The following is a 14,991-nucleotide window of genomic DNA, read 5'->3' as shown; positions in this document are numbered from 1 at the left end:
CTTGGTATTATCAGCAAACTTGCTGAGGGCGCACTCAATCCCACTGTCCATGTCAGCAACGAAGATGTTAAACAATACCGGTCCAAACACCGATCCCTGAGGGACGCCACTCATTACTGGTCTCCAGCCAGACATTGAGCCATTGACCACAACTCTTTGTGTGCGGCCATCCAGCCAGTTCTTTATCCACCGAGTGGTCCATCCATCAAATTGATGTCGCTCCAATTTAGAGACAAGGATGTCGTGTGGGACAGTGTTGAACGCTTTCTGAAGTCCAGGTAGATGACATCAACTGCTCTACCGCTGTCCATCAGTTCTGTAGCCCCATCATAGAAGGCCACCAAATTGGTCAGGCAGGATTTCCCCTTAGTGAAGCCATGCTGGCTGTCACCAAGCACCTTGTTGTTTTTCATGTACCTTAGCATGCCTTCCAGGAGAATCTGCTCCAAGATTTTGCCAGGCACAGAGGTGAGACTGACTGGTCTATAATTCCCTGGGTCATCCATTTTCCCCTTCTTGAAAATGGGGGTTGTATTTCCCTTTTTCCAGTTATCGGGAACTTCACCTGACTGCCATGATTTCTCAAATATGATGGCCAGTGGCTTCGCAACTTCATTTGCCAGCTCCTTCAGGACCACGGATGGATCTCATCAGGACCCATGGACTTGTGCACGTTCAGATTTTTAAGATGGTCTCGAACCAGTTCCTCTCCTACAGTGGGCCCAAGGTCTTCATTCTCACAGTCCCCGCATCTGCCTTCCAAGACTTGGGTGGTTTGGTCAGAGCCTGTGGCAGTGAAGACTGAGGCAAAGAAGTCATTCAGAACCTCAGCTTTCTCCAAATCCTGTGTAGCCAGTTTTCCTGAGAGCTTCCTGAGGGGGCCTACATTCTCCCTAGTCTGTTTTTTATTTGCTATGTACCTGTAGAATCCCTTCCTGTTATCTTTAATACCTCTAGCTAAGTTTAATTCTAACTGAGCCTTAGCTTTCCTAACCTGGTCCCTAGCTTCTCAGACAACATCCCTGTACTCTTCCCATGCCACCTGTCCTTGCTTCCGCTTATTATAAGCCTTTTTTTTTCAATTGAATTTTCCTCAGGAGCTCCTTATCCATCCAAGGAGGTCTCCTGGCCCTCCTGCTGCACTTCCTTCTGGTTAGGATGCAGTAATTACCTCATTACATTTCAGATCCTAGGATCTTAATTTTTCCTTTTGGTATGACATGATCATGAGGTGACCTGCAGTGCACCCTCAAAGATGACATTTTATCTCCCAGGCGAGACGACAAATATATTCCTCCCTCTATATTACCCTTTTCGGGAGCACAGAAGTCTTACCATACTTAGTAAGAAGGTGTCACACTGTTGAAGATATGCACCTTTGTCAAGACAAGGGATGAGGCAGCCATGAACACTTAGTGTCAATCTAACTCTTGCTTCTGAAATGGGATCTTCATAGCCAAATTCTTAAATATTTCTCCAGCCTTAAGGACTGAAACAGCTCCAACAGGTACGCAGCCCTCAAGGCTTTAACAAATACAGATGAGAATATCAAAGGCATACCACTCCACTATAAATGCCCAGTAAAACCTATTTTGGTTTAAGTCATTAATCACCATTGCCCCAATTCACTTGGTACTTTGACCCAAGAATTTTTCATTATAAAGGTCTAGATGACAGTAAATGTTTTAGGAGCCATCCCAGTAAGTAATTACTTCACTGCAGTTCGGAAAAAAAAAAAAAAGAAAAGAATGACAAACTTATTTCTGCTTTGGATCTCATGTCCCATAGCACTGGAGAAGAGGATGTTTCCCATGCAGTATATCAGACCCCCATGCCCCTTCATCATGAGCACACAGATTCTGAAAGATTCATCACCTTTCAGTTCTCAAACTCTGTTTGCATCACATGTCTATATAGCCTTCAGAAAAATACAGAATTCAGAAAATGGTATATTTGGAAATTGCAGGCTGAGAGAGTTGGGGTTATTCAGCCTGTAGGAGAGAAGGCTCAGGGGAGACCTTATAACAGTCTTCCAATACCTAAAGGGGGCCTACAAGAAATCGGGAGAGGGACTTTTTACAAGGGCATGTAGTGATAGGACAAGGGGCAGTGGCTTTAAGCTGGCAAGGGGTAGGCTTAGGTTAGATAATAGACAAAAATTCACTATGAAGGTGGTGAGACACTGGAACAGGTTGCCCAGAGAAGCTGCGGCTGCCCCAATCCTGGCAGTGTTCAGGCCCAGGCTGGACAGAGCTTGGATCAGCCTGGTCTAGTGGAAGGTGTTCCTGCCCATTGCAGGGGGGTTGGAACTGGATGATCTGTAAGGTCCTTTCCAACCCAAACCATTCTATGATTCTATGATAAGTATCTCTTCCCCAGCTTTTGTATCCAAAATTTAACTGTGGTGCAAAGAATTGCATGGTCAGACTGGGGAAGTCTTTGTGCTTGAACAAAAGCATAAGCACTTTCAGGGAGAAAGGAAAGAGGAAAAGGGAGAAGGGGACAGGGATTTAGGTTGCTGAAATAACTCTCTACAGCTTGGGCAGATATATGTTGATACCAGTAAAAGCTACTGTCTGATTTCTAAGTAAAGTATTTGATTTCACTATCATGAATACCTTGAAAAAACCTCTTTATCTTGAATGCCACCCCTGTGACACCAGAAGTATGAAAATACCAGAAGGGCTGTGGGAGAGAAGAAATAAAAAGTTCCATACAGTTTTTTGTTTTTTTTTTTTAAATCAGCATGCTTCTCTCTGTTGTTAAGGAATAATAGAAGTTAGCAAACCAATCATCAATTCATATGACATAAATGGAAGTAGAGTAGGTCACAGTCACAGAAATGTTAGATTCATGATAAAAAATGAGAAAGACATTTGCGCTGACATGAAAAAGTAATTTTAATACAGCTTTCTGAACCACTTGGTCTGAAAACACATTCAAATCCTTCCAATGACTCTAAGAGCCTTAGGAATTATTAAGGAAAAAAAAAAAAAGGAACAAGAAGAAGAAAGCATGCATACTGTTTGCAAGGACTACGATGCCAAAAAGTTTGAACATAGGCAGGAAGAATCAAGACAGTTTTACTGAGAGAATGAAGACATAAGAAACGAATGACATATCCAGATATATTATAATATGGCTTTTCCCTCTCCCTGGAGTGTTTCAAAACAAAACCAACATTTTAAATTAGAAGCAGCAGCATAGCAAAGACAAAAACTATCTGATGAACTGATTTGTTTAATTTACATTTTTAAGGAGATAATGACACATTGATCAATTTAAAGTTCATATTTTTGGCAGGACAGGCCTTTTTTGTAAATAATACTCAGAGCTGATGACAGCACTGAGTCACTGACTTGTTCAAATTTGTGCTAGTCATGGCCCCAGATTACCTTGTGATGTTCAAGTACTGGGAATGAAAAGGGTAACATCCTGACGCAAGAAGAAACAGAAAAAGAAATTAAACCATGTCAAGAAACACCATCCCTGACTCACAGGCTCACTCATTAAGGGATCTTACTGGCAGACTTACTCAAGACATCAATATCTCTTTCTGTTCAGATTTTAGCTTCTGTTACTTCTGCTTTGGCATTTTGTTTGGTTGGTTTCGGAGGGGGAGTTGTTTGGTTGTTTGCTTTCGGAGCGGGAGTTGCTTTTTTGGTATGATTTTTTCTCCCTTGAATGGACATTCTCATTTAATGGCAGTGTGCAACTACAAGTTTCTACAGATGAAAACACTTCTGATAAAATGCAGTCCTGGAAGGCTAGTCCTAACCCAGGTGCTTCAACAGAACTTGAGTATGACACAGTACAACTCTCTTAGCATTTGTGTTAATCCAGAGTTGTAAAACAGATGCTGAAGAATGTCTCCTGCCTTCAGGGGCTGAGTTGCTTAACTGGCACCATATGAGAAACACAATTTCTACCCACACTCTGTAAAAGTGAAGTGAGATGTCTGTTCTTTGGACTGTGTACTGGCTCCATTCTTCTCCCACACAGCCTCTTCAAGCTGTAGGGGAACTGCACATTCCCCAGACTCCCTTCAGTCTTCCTGCTTTGTTTTTTACTTTCTGTTTTCCTTTTCTTGGTCTTCCATCTATCCTTTCTCTACTTATTTCACACTCCACTGTGCATAGCTTTGATGTGATGATACTGGCCTCTCTGCCTTTGTTTTTTCTTGTTGCACACCAAGTCCCTTTCCTTTTTGGTGCTGCTTGAGTTAGCAGCTGTTTTTTTTACTGGTTTTGGACAATATTTAATTCTGGAGCCTCTGTTCCAGTATTTCTGTAATACATCAGATCAATGGCCACTTCAAAGCCAGTTGGAAAGAAAGCACACTTTTCCATCAGCATAGCTACACTGCAGATCATGGGAAGGAAGAAAGCACATGAGAACCTACCTCAGGTTTATTTTGGACATAGAAGATGAGTGTGAGAAGATGACCAAGGGCTCTACACTGCATGGAGGGATCATTTCTGGGGTCAGGCAGCTGAATTCCAGTGTAATAGGACACAGTCTGTTGTAATAAATTCCCTCTGAAGCAGATGGATGTGTGTTACTCTACAAAGAGACCAGTCTCTCAAAGCATGGTGACAAGTAGTAGCTTGTTTTTATTTCAGCCTTAGGTGTGAAAGCCAATTAAACTTCTTAACTGACACAAGACACGGAGTTAATTTTTCTTGGCAGCCAGCCTTCTCTTTCTACGAAGTCATCAAATTGCATGATGGGTTTTACAGAGATAGCATCTGTACAGACACACCAGAACTAGAGGCAGATTTACACCTGTTAAAATCCATCCCAAAAGGTTTGCAGGTTCACAGATGCACACAGTTGTTTGAATGTTTCTGAGACTCCATAAGTATTTATATCTACTATGAATACAAGCATATGCTCCCAAAGCTGTGTATGAACAAGTGCAAGGTTGGCTGAAAATTTCCAGGCATTGGATGGAAGAAAAACAACCCTCCCCCCCCAACTCCAGGAACAGCACTGCAGCAGTGGCTTCACTGTCAAACCTCCACCTATACCATTTTGATGGAAAATTCTATTCATTTGCTCTACAGCTTCCAAAGCTAACACTTCTAAAAATGTCACACGAAATGTGTAGGGTACGTTGATACAGCTCAAAAATCAAAGCGACATTTCAGAGCGATTACTTCATCTTGAAATATTATCTTTGAAAAATGCTATACTCTATAAACTTCCCTCATACAAGGTTATTTGTAATGTATACATGACTTCCTCTCTTTCCAAACTGGATAAAATACTAATCTTGCAATTTTAACATCTAAGCTTCTTATTTGATACCTTAGCTGCTTTTAACACACGCAGTTAGGCTCTAGGGCATCTGAGATGTACTAGATTTATCCCTTTGGGAAAAATTGCTCACATAGCACATGCTTTTTTTAACAGGATACTCAGTAAACTAATCCAAGTCCTCCAGAGACATTTAAAGCACTGACAGAATTAAGTAAGGTCACTCCAGACACCTGTTTGTTAGGATTTTGAAGTAACTCAATTTAATTAATCACAGATTGGAATAATTTGGATTTCCTCAATCACAATGGGATATATATTCATCAATTTTCTTGAAACAAATTTGTATGTTCAACAGATTCAGAGCACTGCAGTCTGCCACCTATTCGGCAAAGTACCAACATACTGCACTGCATGACAAGATGCAGATCTATACCCATAAAACCATAAATGAGTTTTTAATTGTCATACAGAAAACAAATACACATCCAACATTTTCTTCATACAACAAACATGCATATGCATATTTTCCAGTTAAATTCTCATTCAAATTAGGTTATTTCGATAGCATTATTATCTAAATAAAAATATCAGAAGCAGAAAGCAATTTGACTAATCTTTCCCTAATCTGGTGATCATTCCTGAGGGCTACTTAATTCACTGTTATCTGCCACTCAACCCAGTTTCCAAAAGCACTGAGCCCCTGAAACTACACAGAAGCTGCAGATGGTACTTGACAGTCCTTGGAAAACTGGGCCAGCTCTCTCTCTGGGAGTTGAAATCCTTCAGCTTCACCTCAGTTTAAGTTTGAGGTACCCTTAAAAAAAAAATAAAATCACAAACCAAGCAATTACACCTGCTTATACAGTGCTAATTCAAGCTACCATGATAGGTCAGTTATCTAATAAAAATATGGACGAGACCTACTTGATGTGGATGAGGTTTACATCTGACCTACTTGTAAATGATGCTACAAGATGGATTTTGGTGAGCAAGCCAGTTTGGTAAGGAAGCTTTATGTGTTGTCACACAACGAAACACAAATAACAAACATTCAGGGACAGAAAACTAAAACCAGCTGAACGAGATGGGCTCTTCAGTATAGCCAGTATTGCCTTTAGCCAGAGAGCACTGAGGCACCTAACAGCACTTAATGAAAATTAAAACCAATTTACATGGTCTTTTAAACATATACAGGGTTTTTTGACTCTTCCCTTGAAAAAGTACTCTGGCTAAACCAAAGGTTCAGATAAAATCTTGGCATCAGCTCACTCTCCTAATGTACTAGGTTATTCCTAAATCCCTCACTCTCAGTTATGTCTGGCCTCTTGGGTTCAGTAAAAATAAGTGATGGAGATCACTGAGTATTTTCCAGTTTAATAAAATCATAATAGTTGTGTTTCTAAATAGGAAGCTTAGAGAAGTATTAATTGACTTGAGCAGAGGACCACCTTCTGTAAATGAGTCAGTTTTTGAAGTCTGCTCCTTTTGACAGATGAGGAACTATACCAAACTCCTGGAAAAGATAAGTTACATCATAATGATTATCAATATAATTAAAATAGCAATAACCTAACTACTGTCTCCCCTAGCAACAAATGTTACCATAAATTGACCATATAAATTAAAAATTATATAGATTATATAATTCCTTTCCCTATTTTTTTGTTTGTTTGTTTAATATGGACAAATTCCCATACTGTCTTTATTAACCACTCCAAAAATCCTCAGGCCAGCACCAAGCATTTGATAAGATCACAGAGGAGACAAACACTTTTACACCCATTGCCAGTCCTCCAAATACAAATCAATTACTGCACCAAGATCAAGATGATAGTGAAAAAGAGACTATAGACCTATTAAAAGCCCTATCACGCAACACCAGGAGGAGCTGTTGGAGCCAGATGGGCAAGACCTACCTACAGATGGAGCCAGCAGCTACCTACAAAACCAAGACAGTAGCATCGAAGTCCTTTGTTCACTTGTCTTCTAATTTTTCTTCAAGTCAGGCTAGTCAAGGAGTTAACATGCTTTAGTGGATGAATTTGGGATAAAAGTGTCACCTGCTTCTTGTTTCCCCAAACATTCTACCTGTAACTCAGCCTTGTTTACCGCTTTGGTGGGTTTCTACTTAACTGGGACGTTCCCCTCAGGCACTAGGCATACACGGTAAGCATCTATAACTATGGCTGCACAAAGCAGCTTGCAATGCTAGGTTACATTATCTCATTTTAAAGGCTGAGGAATAATGGTGGACTGTATTCAAAGCAGCTTGCAATGCTAGGTTACATTATCTCATTTTAAAGGCTGAGGAATAATGGTGGACTGTATTTTTAATCTTATTTTCACTTCCTCCTATAATATACAGAAATATCTGTATTGTCTGGGAATGGATTAACTGGGTAGTTTGGGCTTGCCACCTGCACTGAAAAATTGCCAATTAAAATAAGAACCTTAGCAAGTACCTTCACTTAATGAAGGGGCAGTGTAAGGAAGAAGCTTGCCTCCTCCTAACCTATGTGCAATTATTTAAGAAGAAGGTGATTACTTTACTATTTCTGTATTTTGCACATATTTCTAGGTCTCCATGTCCATTCTACTTAGCATGTCGTGTGCCTTCTTTCACTTATTTCAAAGGAAAATTTAATGGGTACACAATATTTAAGCAGATTTAGAAGATGAGCAGAAATGACTGATCTTAGGATAACTTAGCCTTAGGTTTCCTTTCCTCAGTTTTATATTCTTTAGATAAAAATAACATCTTGAAGAATTTTCTTCAAAAATTTACTCCTTAGAGACTTGAGAAATAGTAAAACAGACTTTGGTTTCCTATTTTAAAAACTGTACTGGTACTGAAAACAAAGAACACCACACATACAGGTAACCGAGTGTTTAATTTGGCATCTCAAACCATTAAAAATATTTGTATACGAGAAAAGAAGTATAGGTTTCAAGATGTTTCAATACAAAGGGAAAAGAAATGTATAAAAGGTAACTCAGAAAAAGGAAAGGCTTGTGCAATTAACTCTATGTCCTCAGATGCTACAAGCCAAGAACTTTAAGTCCTTCAAAACCAGTGGGAAGGATACAGACCAGTATCATACTTGTCCCAGAGTATGTTCTGTCTTCAGTAAGCCAACCTGCACAAATCAGCTATTTTCTAATACATCATGAGAAAGATGCTGGTACCTCCTTAACATCGAAAAGGATCCTTACAGAAAATTTTGTCCCCTTGGAAATAAACTGGACCTGTGGCCAAGCAATTGTGTCGCATCAGCGTAAATAAACATGAAAGATTAGCAGCAACAGAACTGTGAAATATGAATATTTTCACATTAAGAAATCAGCAAAACAACAATTTAGTATTTAATTCTTGGACATCTCTAAACAGTCACACAAGCAGTCTTCTGCCTATCCCTCACAAACAGGTCATGTTCATTTGTACCAGTCAGCATTGCTGACCTCTGAGAAGAGAAAAACTGACTAATGAGACACATGTTGCTTCATACCAGAGCCAGATTTGGATCTAGACTGAAACTTGAGATGCAAAGAAAAGCCAGAGCAGCTTTGTCTCAATCCCTCATATAACCTTTTATTTTAATATGGGAAGGCTGACCAGGAACACAGTTACATAAAGATTAGCACCAAAATACACGTTCTTGCAACCTCACATCTACTTTTTTGGGAAGACCAATAACCTGGTTTTTCCTAACACAGAAATGGACATCATCTATTAATAAGAACCCACAGATGAAGAACAGAATAAGACAGAAACCGTGTCTGATATTAGTGGCTGTGAATCCAAACACAGAGACATTGCAGGACAGCATAACAAGCACTGCTTACTTCAAAGACTTTTGAAATCTCAGAATAAAACAAAAACACGTTTATTCTTAGTTAAGATTAATCTTTAATCCTGGATCCACAGGGGCTTTATAAGCAGAGAGTGATCATCCATTCAGTGCTTCTCAGGCTGCACCTGCAGTATTGTACACAGTTCTGGTCTACACAAATCAAGAAAGATGTGGACAGACTGGAGAGGTCCAAAGAAGGGCCTTGAAGATGATCAAAAAGCCTGAAGAACCTGCCCTATAAGGAAAGACTGAAGGACGTGGGTCTTTCTTCTCTGGAAGACAAAGCTTAGAGGGGACCTCATCACAGTATTTCAGTACTTAAATGGCAGATATGGATAGGATGGAGGCTCTCACAAGGAACTACATGGAAAAGACAAGGGGCAATGAATGCAAATTATACTGGGAGAGGTTTCATCTAAAGATGAGAAAAAATATATTTAGTGAGATCAACCATTCACTGGAACAACCTCCCTAGGGACATGGTGGAGTCTACATTGGTGGAGGTTTTCAAGATGCGATTGGACAGGGAGCTAGATAATCACAGTTAGACTCCCCTTTCCCATGAAAGGTTTGACCAGATGGTCTTTCAAGGTCCCTTGCAAACTGGGCTGTACTCCAATACAATGATTAACCAGTTTTGCAAGAATATGTTGTGGTAAAGGTTGTAAGCATACACATATATGATGATGATGCCAAGACTTATTAAAAAAATAAATAGATGCAGTGAAAAAATGTCATAAAAATGTTAGATTAAAATAACAATGTTAACAAAGAGCTTCTATGTTCAGCCTTTTCAAAATAGCCATTGAAACCTTGTGATTTCCACGATTCTGCTTGTGCAGTGTTTCTTGCCTAAGCAACTTCCAAGGCACAGCTACTATATATACCACAGTCCATCAAAGATTAACGGTTTTATCTAGTAATGAAAAGAAGATCTAAACATACCATTCTAGAGCATAAAAATAACATCCAGAAATCTCATTATATCTATACTCATGAAACCAACCTGAAAGAAAAAGTAGCCATCTATATTGCTAACAGCCACCTGTCAAAATCTCTGTAGACATGTGAAATGATTAAGAGTCCATTCTTTGTACAGAACCCCTAGAGATGGAAAAACTATTGTTCCTATGACAAAATGATCATGACTCAAAATTTTCAAGATATAAAAATTCCAAGAATGATCTGGTTAAGAGGATTTTTAAAGACCTCTATTGCTCTGTGTAGTCTCAGAAGGTCCAGTGTGAAAGTGACATAGGAAATCCACTTTTACATTCAAATAAAAAAAAATATTACACATAATATTAGGTTGGGAAAGTTGAATATGAAACAGCAATTTCATGTCTTCAGCTGCTGAAACACGAGGGGAAAAAAACCTCTTACAGCTTGCCAGGTTTTATTTTCTCTCTTGCGATTATATTGACAAGAAAAGTGCTTGTGCATTATTACTAGCTGCAATAACACCTAACTGCATTCCTCAGCCTTAGAGAAAGCATTTTTTTGCAGCAGATAAGAACAGCCAGTCAATAACCAATGTAGAAATGGGCTCATTACTATTTCACATAAGAATAGTGTCTTATGAAATGTACTTCTTAGTTTACAATCAGAAGGGTCAAATTGCAAATCCTTTACTCATCTGGTACCTCCCATTTTAATGCTGTCTATCCAGAAAAAAAAGTAATTCTCCAAAATAAAGCTATTGTCAGTTTTCAACACAATACATTACCCTGCCACAAGTTCTTCCCTCTTCCCTATCTTACCCGTGTGAAATTTATTATTGCAATACCGGTTATTGGTTTTACTTAAATCATTTCCTTTCTGTTACACTGTTAAGATAAAGCAACATCATAACAAGACAGACCATAACAAAATGGCAGCTGATTCTCCAAGACCTCTATAACTCGTTTTAACTCTTTACTATGCATATGAGAGCTAGCACTAGCACTTAAATAAAATAAAATAAAATAAAATAAAATAAAAGAAGTATAAAATGAGTTGTGCTAAATTATACTAGGTTCAGAGAATGAGAAACTAGCCCATTATCCTGGTTTTGGCTGTGAGAATTTTCTTCCTAGTGCCTGGTGCAGTGCTGTGTTTCAGTCTGAGGCACAAGAAGCTGGGAGGAAGCAGAAACAAGAGACCTGACCCAAACTAGCCAAAGGGGTATTCCATACCACAGCACGTCATGCCCAGTATATAAACTGGGGGAGTTAACTGGAAGGGCAGATCGCTGCTTGCGTTGGGCTAGGCATCAGTTGGTGGGTGGTGAGCAATCGCTTTGTGCATCATTTGGGCTTATTGTTGGGTTTGGTTGGGGCTTTTTTCCCCCTTTTGGTTTTATATTCTCTCCCCCTTATTATTACTATCATTAGTAGCAGTTGTAGTATATTATACTCTAGTTATTAAACTGTTCTTATCTCAACCTACGGGTTTTACATTCTTTTGATTCTCCTCCCCATCCCTCCTGGGGATTGGGGAAAAGGCAGTGGTGAGCAAGCAGCTGTGTGGTACTTAGCTACCAGCTGGGTTTAAACCATAACATCCATTAATACAAGAATCTATCCTAAAATCTAGACAGAGTGCTGTTTATCTTCAAGAAATGAACCAAATGCAGGTTTGATAAGACTGTCTTTCAAATACCTCTACTGTAACAAAATGCAAGAGGTCAGGTGTTTATTTGTCAACATTGTTAAAGGAGCTTTAATACTGCTAGCTTGAGCTAAACCAAAAATAACTGCAAAAATACAAGGTTGTTTTTTTTTTAACCCTTTATACCTTCTGCAAGTGTGTTGGGTTTTTAGAATTTTTGTTTTTTACCTGTACAAAATAGAGGACATGCTTAAGCATGCTTAACCACACTGCTGAAGAGGATACTAATGTCTCAAGTTCCCAAGAGCAGACATATCTGCACAGTTCAAATCCATAAACAATAAAGCACAATGCTCAAACCTAATTTTAATTATTTTAATATTTCTTACATTATGTAGTTTTTGGTTTTTTTCCTCAACTTTTCAGCAAGAACAAAACACTTTGTGCTTTAACATAATTTCCTCTCATCTCTATTGACTTGAGAAGCTTTCCATCAGGAAAGCCAAAAAATGTAATTAAATATGGTAATTACAGCTCTGGTCTATTTTGTCAGCTACAGGTTCAGGAATCTGAGCTGGTTTTGCTTAATAATGTAGTTGCTGAATTAAAATCCTGCTCATCTAACATCAAATCTTTTGAAAGGGTAAGGGCAAAGCATTTAAGAAAGTTTTCCCATAACAACCACTGGCAAAAATCTTAATTGTGCTGAAACTATGAGATCTGTTTCATATTATCTTTTCTTATCATGAATTGTCCTTCTGAACTAGATACAGTTGTTAATAAAATTGCACATTATTCCTTGGTGCCTCTTGATCATATGCAGACTGCTCTGATGGTTAACATTAATGAGAGAGCAACAACCTCTTAATCTATAAACCACCCAGCATCCAAATTTTAACAACAACATTCTGTATGAAGGTGAAGCTCAGTATGCCATTTAGGAAACAAAAATTGGGATGTATCTTAACATTTAGCTACATGAAATGATTCATGCTCACTTTTATGACTGGATTTAATGAAACTGACAATTGAAGATCGAGTACTGATCTGTCAGAAAAAAAATAATTCCCTCAGATGATTCTGCAGCCTACTTTCACAAAAGTAGAGCTGCAAAACAGCCTGGCTTTTAGATCAATGAGATCCCACTCCTTTTTCCCCCTCCTCCACAAAATGCAGCTTCAAGAATTTCTTTTAGGTAAGAGCACATACGTCTACTGTAGTTCCGGATGTCTTCCAGATCATTAAGAGAAATACATAATTTAACACAGATGAAGTACATTTCAGTCTTGTCTAGACTGTATAAATACTATTTTTGCATTTGTATACCCATACAAATTAAAATACATATTAAAGATTTAGAGAATGAACAAAATCTTAAGGCTGTTTTTTAGCTCCACATTACTTTCCTTTCTCTATGACTGGAGACAAATGGGACTGTGCTGCAAACTCTTCAGTTGAATTTAGAAACCATTAACTCAAACTACAAGGTCATCAAGGTAAGAATAAAATAAACAGGAGTGTCCTTCTGAGCTCTTTTGAGATATGGCTAATAAGTCTCTACAGCATATTCTTCTCCACACTGGTTTCTTTTTATTCAAATATTTACCTTGGTTGCAATTTAACTTACAGTTTGCTTTGTAAAGTGTCAGTGTTCTGGTTTTGACTATAGCACCATTTCTTGCATCTGGTGGGAATGCACTGCTGAAAGGCCTTGCTTAATATATATAAAATCCCAATGAAGCCTGGGTAATGCACAGCTTGCTGAAAAGAATGGGAGAATAATGCTCAAATAACGGAAGATAGCATCTGGATGTTATAGTTATGACCACCATTATTAGCCAGAATGAAAGCCTACATTAGGTGTGATGTTAATTCATTAAACACAAGTACAGAAACTGCACTCTCAGAATGCAGCCAATGATGACCTCTCCTGAACAAAACTTAATGCACAGCCTGAAGGAGGGGATGGACTCCATATACCACCATCACTTGTGTGCATGAGCTAGTGCTGGGAGAGCTCTCATCAAAAGATGACTAGCACTAGCATAGCTTATGTTTAGATGTCGACTTATGTTTAGATGGCCCCTTACAAAGCAGTCTTTCTACCCCCTTCTCAAATCCTTCCACTCACTAATGTGAGCATCAGCTGATTCATTTCTCACAAGCACTGTGAGAAATGAATGTCATTGCTTTACACCACACCTGACACTGGAAATTCCTAATAGTCATGCTGTTTGCCATCATAAACCTTTTAATGGATTATTTTAAGGAAACTGTCACTTCCTAATAGCTAAGAGATTTGTGAGGATATTAACATTTAACCTATTTAAACTGTATAGTTTGTGAAAAACCAACATATACAAGAAAGCTACATATACAAGCTATATAACGAGCATCAGGTATTTTCTACATAATCTTTATTTTGGCCTATGTTTCTTTGTATCTGTAATCCCATACTTTCTAAGCCTGGTTTTCAAACACCCTGTAAATTGGGAAATCAGTACTGTCTTGTGCTTTCTGCCTCTGGGGAGCCTGCCTGCCAACAACCCTGACTGCCAAAATGCAGTAAGAACATACAACATTTTTGCCAGGATACTGAAGTTATTGCCATAAACCTAAGATACCAAAAGTAAGAATTTGGGAGGAAAATAAGTAAACTTTAATAAATACAATCAAAGGTAGAAACTTTGCATTATTTAATTCAAAGTTGTTTTGTTTACTTTGAGGATTTCTCCCATCTTTTCAATAGCACATAACCTGTAATAATAAAGTGCCTGCTTAAATTATTCACCTTTCCATTATTTACCTAAGTGCTTGCAAAAGAATTCAGAAAATGTGCAAAGTGTACTGATAATCTTTGTAAATTCAAGTGAAAACATAGCATAATTCACATGAATAAATTTACTTTTTTTTTATATAGGAATGTATATCGTGATAAAAGCAACAATTGTGTGATCACATAAATTTTATGGAAATAATGAGTTAATTTTCACCACCATAATCAAAAAGCCTGAAAACGTTCATCAACCAAATGAAATTCTGCCCTCCTTCCCTTCTCAAAAAAGCGCACCTAGTATTTTAAGGATTCAAAGCTTTATGAATGTTCTGGGTTCAAATGAAGAGGGAAAAAAGCTGTAACTGTAAAAAATGTATACTTCAATATATGTGATGCTATTTATTAAGAAAAGAGGATGATCATGAAATATTTAGAAAAGTATACAAATACAGTTTCTCATGCCGTATGTAGATTTTGGTGTATCTTGCACAGGTACAATCACTTAGCAATGCT

General features: G+C 38.3%; 1 protein-coding gene across 9 annotated transcripts in view; it reads right to left on the bottom strand.

Moving 5' to 3' along the window:
* Positions 1-14,991, bottom strand: part of ZNF385B (zinc finger protein 385B) — a 176,704-nt gene that overhangs the window by 97,294 nt on the left and 64,419 nt on the right. Inside the window, exon 1 of one of the 9 annotated variants that reach the window (XM_057411678.1) lies at positions 13,330-13,463. The exons of the other annotated variants lie outside the window; for them this stretch is intronic. The gene's annotated coding sequence lies outside the window, so the exon portion shown is untranslated. Of the gene's footprint in view, positions 1-13,329; positions 13,464-14,991 lie in introns of those variants that run through there. 9 annotated transcript variants of the gene reach the window in all.

Source organism: Pezoporus wallicus, unplaced genomic scaffold, assembly GCF_028554395.1.
Source record: "Pezoporus wallicus isolate ANWC-B61680 ecotype Strahan unplaced genomic scaffold, APGP_CSIRO_Pwel_v1 contig_6732, whole genome shotgun sequence".
In the NCBI taxonomy this organism is placed as follows: Eukaryota; Metazoa; Chordata; class Aves; order Psittaciformes; family Psittacidae; genus Pezoporus; species Pezoporus wallicus.
The sequence above is the reverse complement of the archived record's forward strand: the minus strand, read 5'-3'. Positions and strand labels throughout refer to the sequence as shown.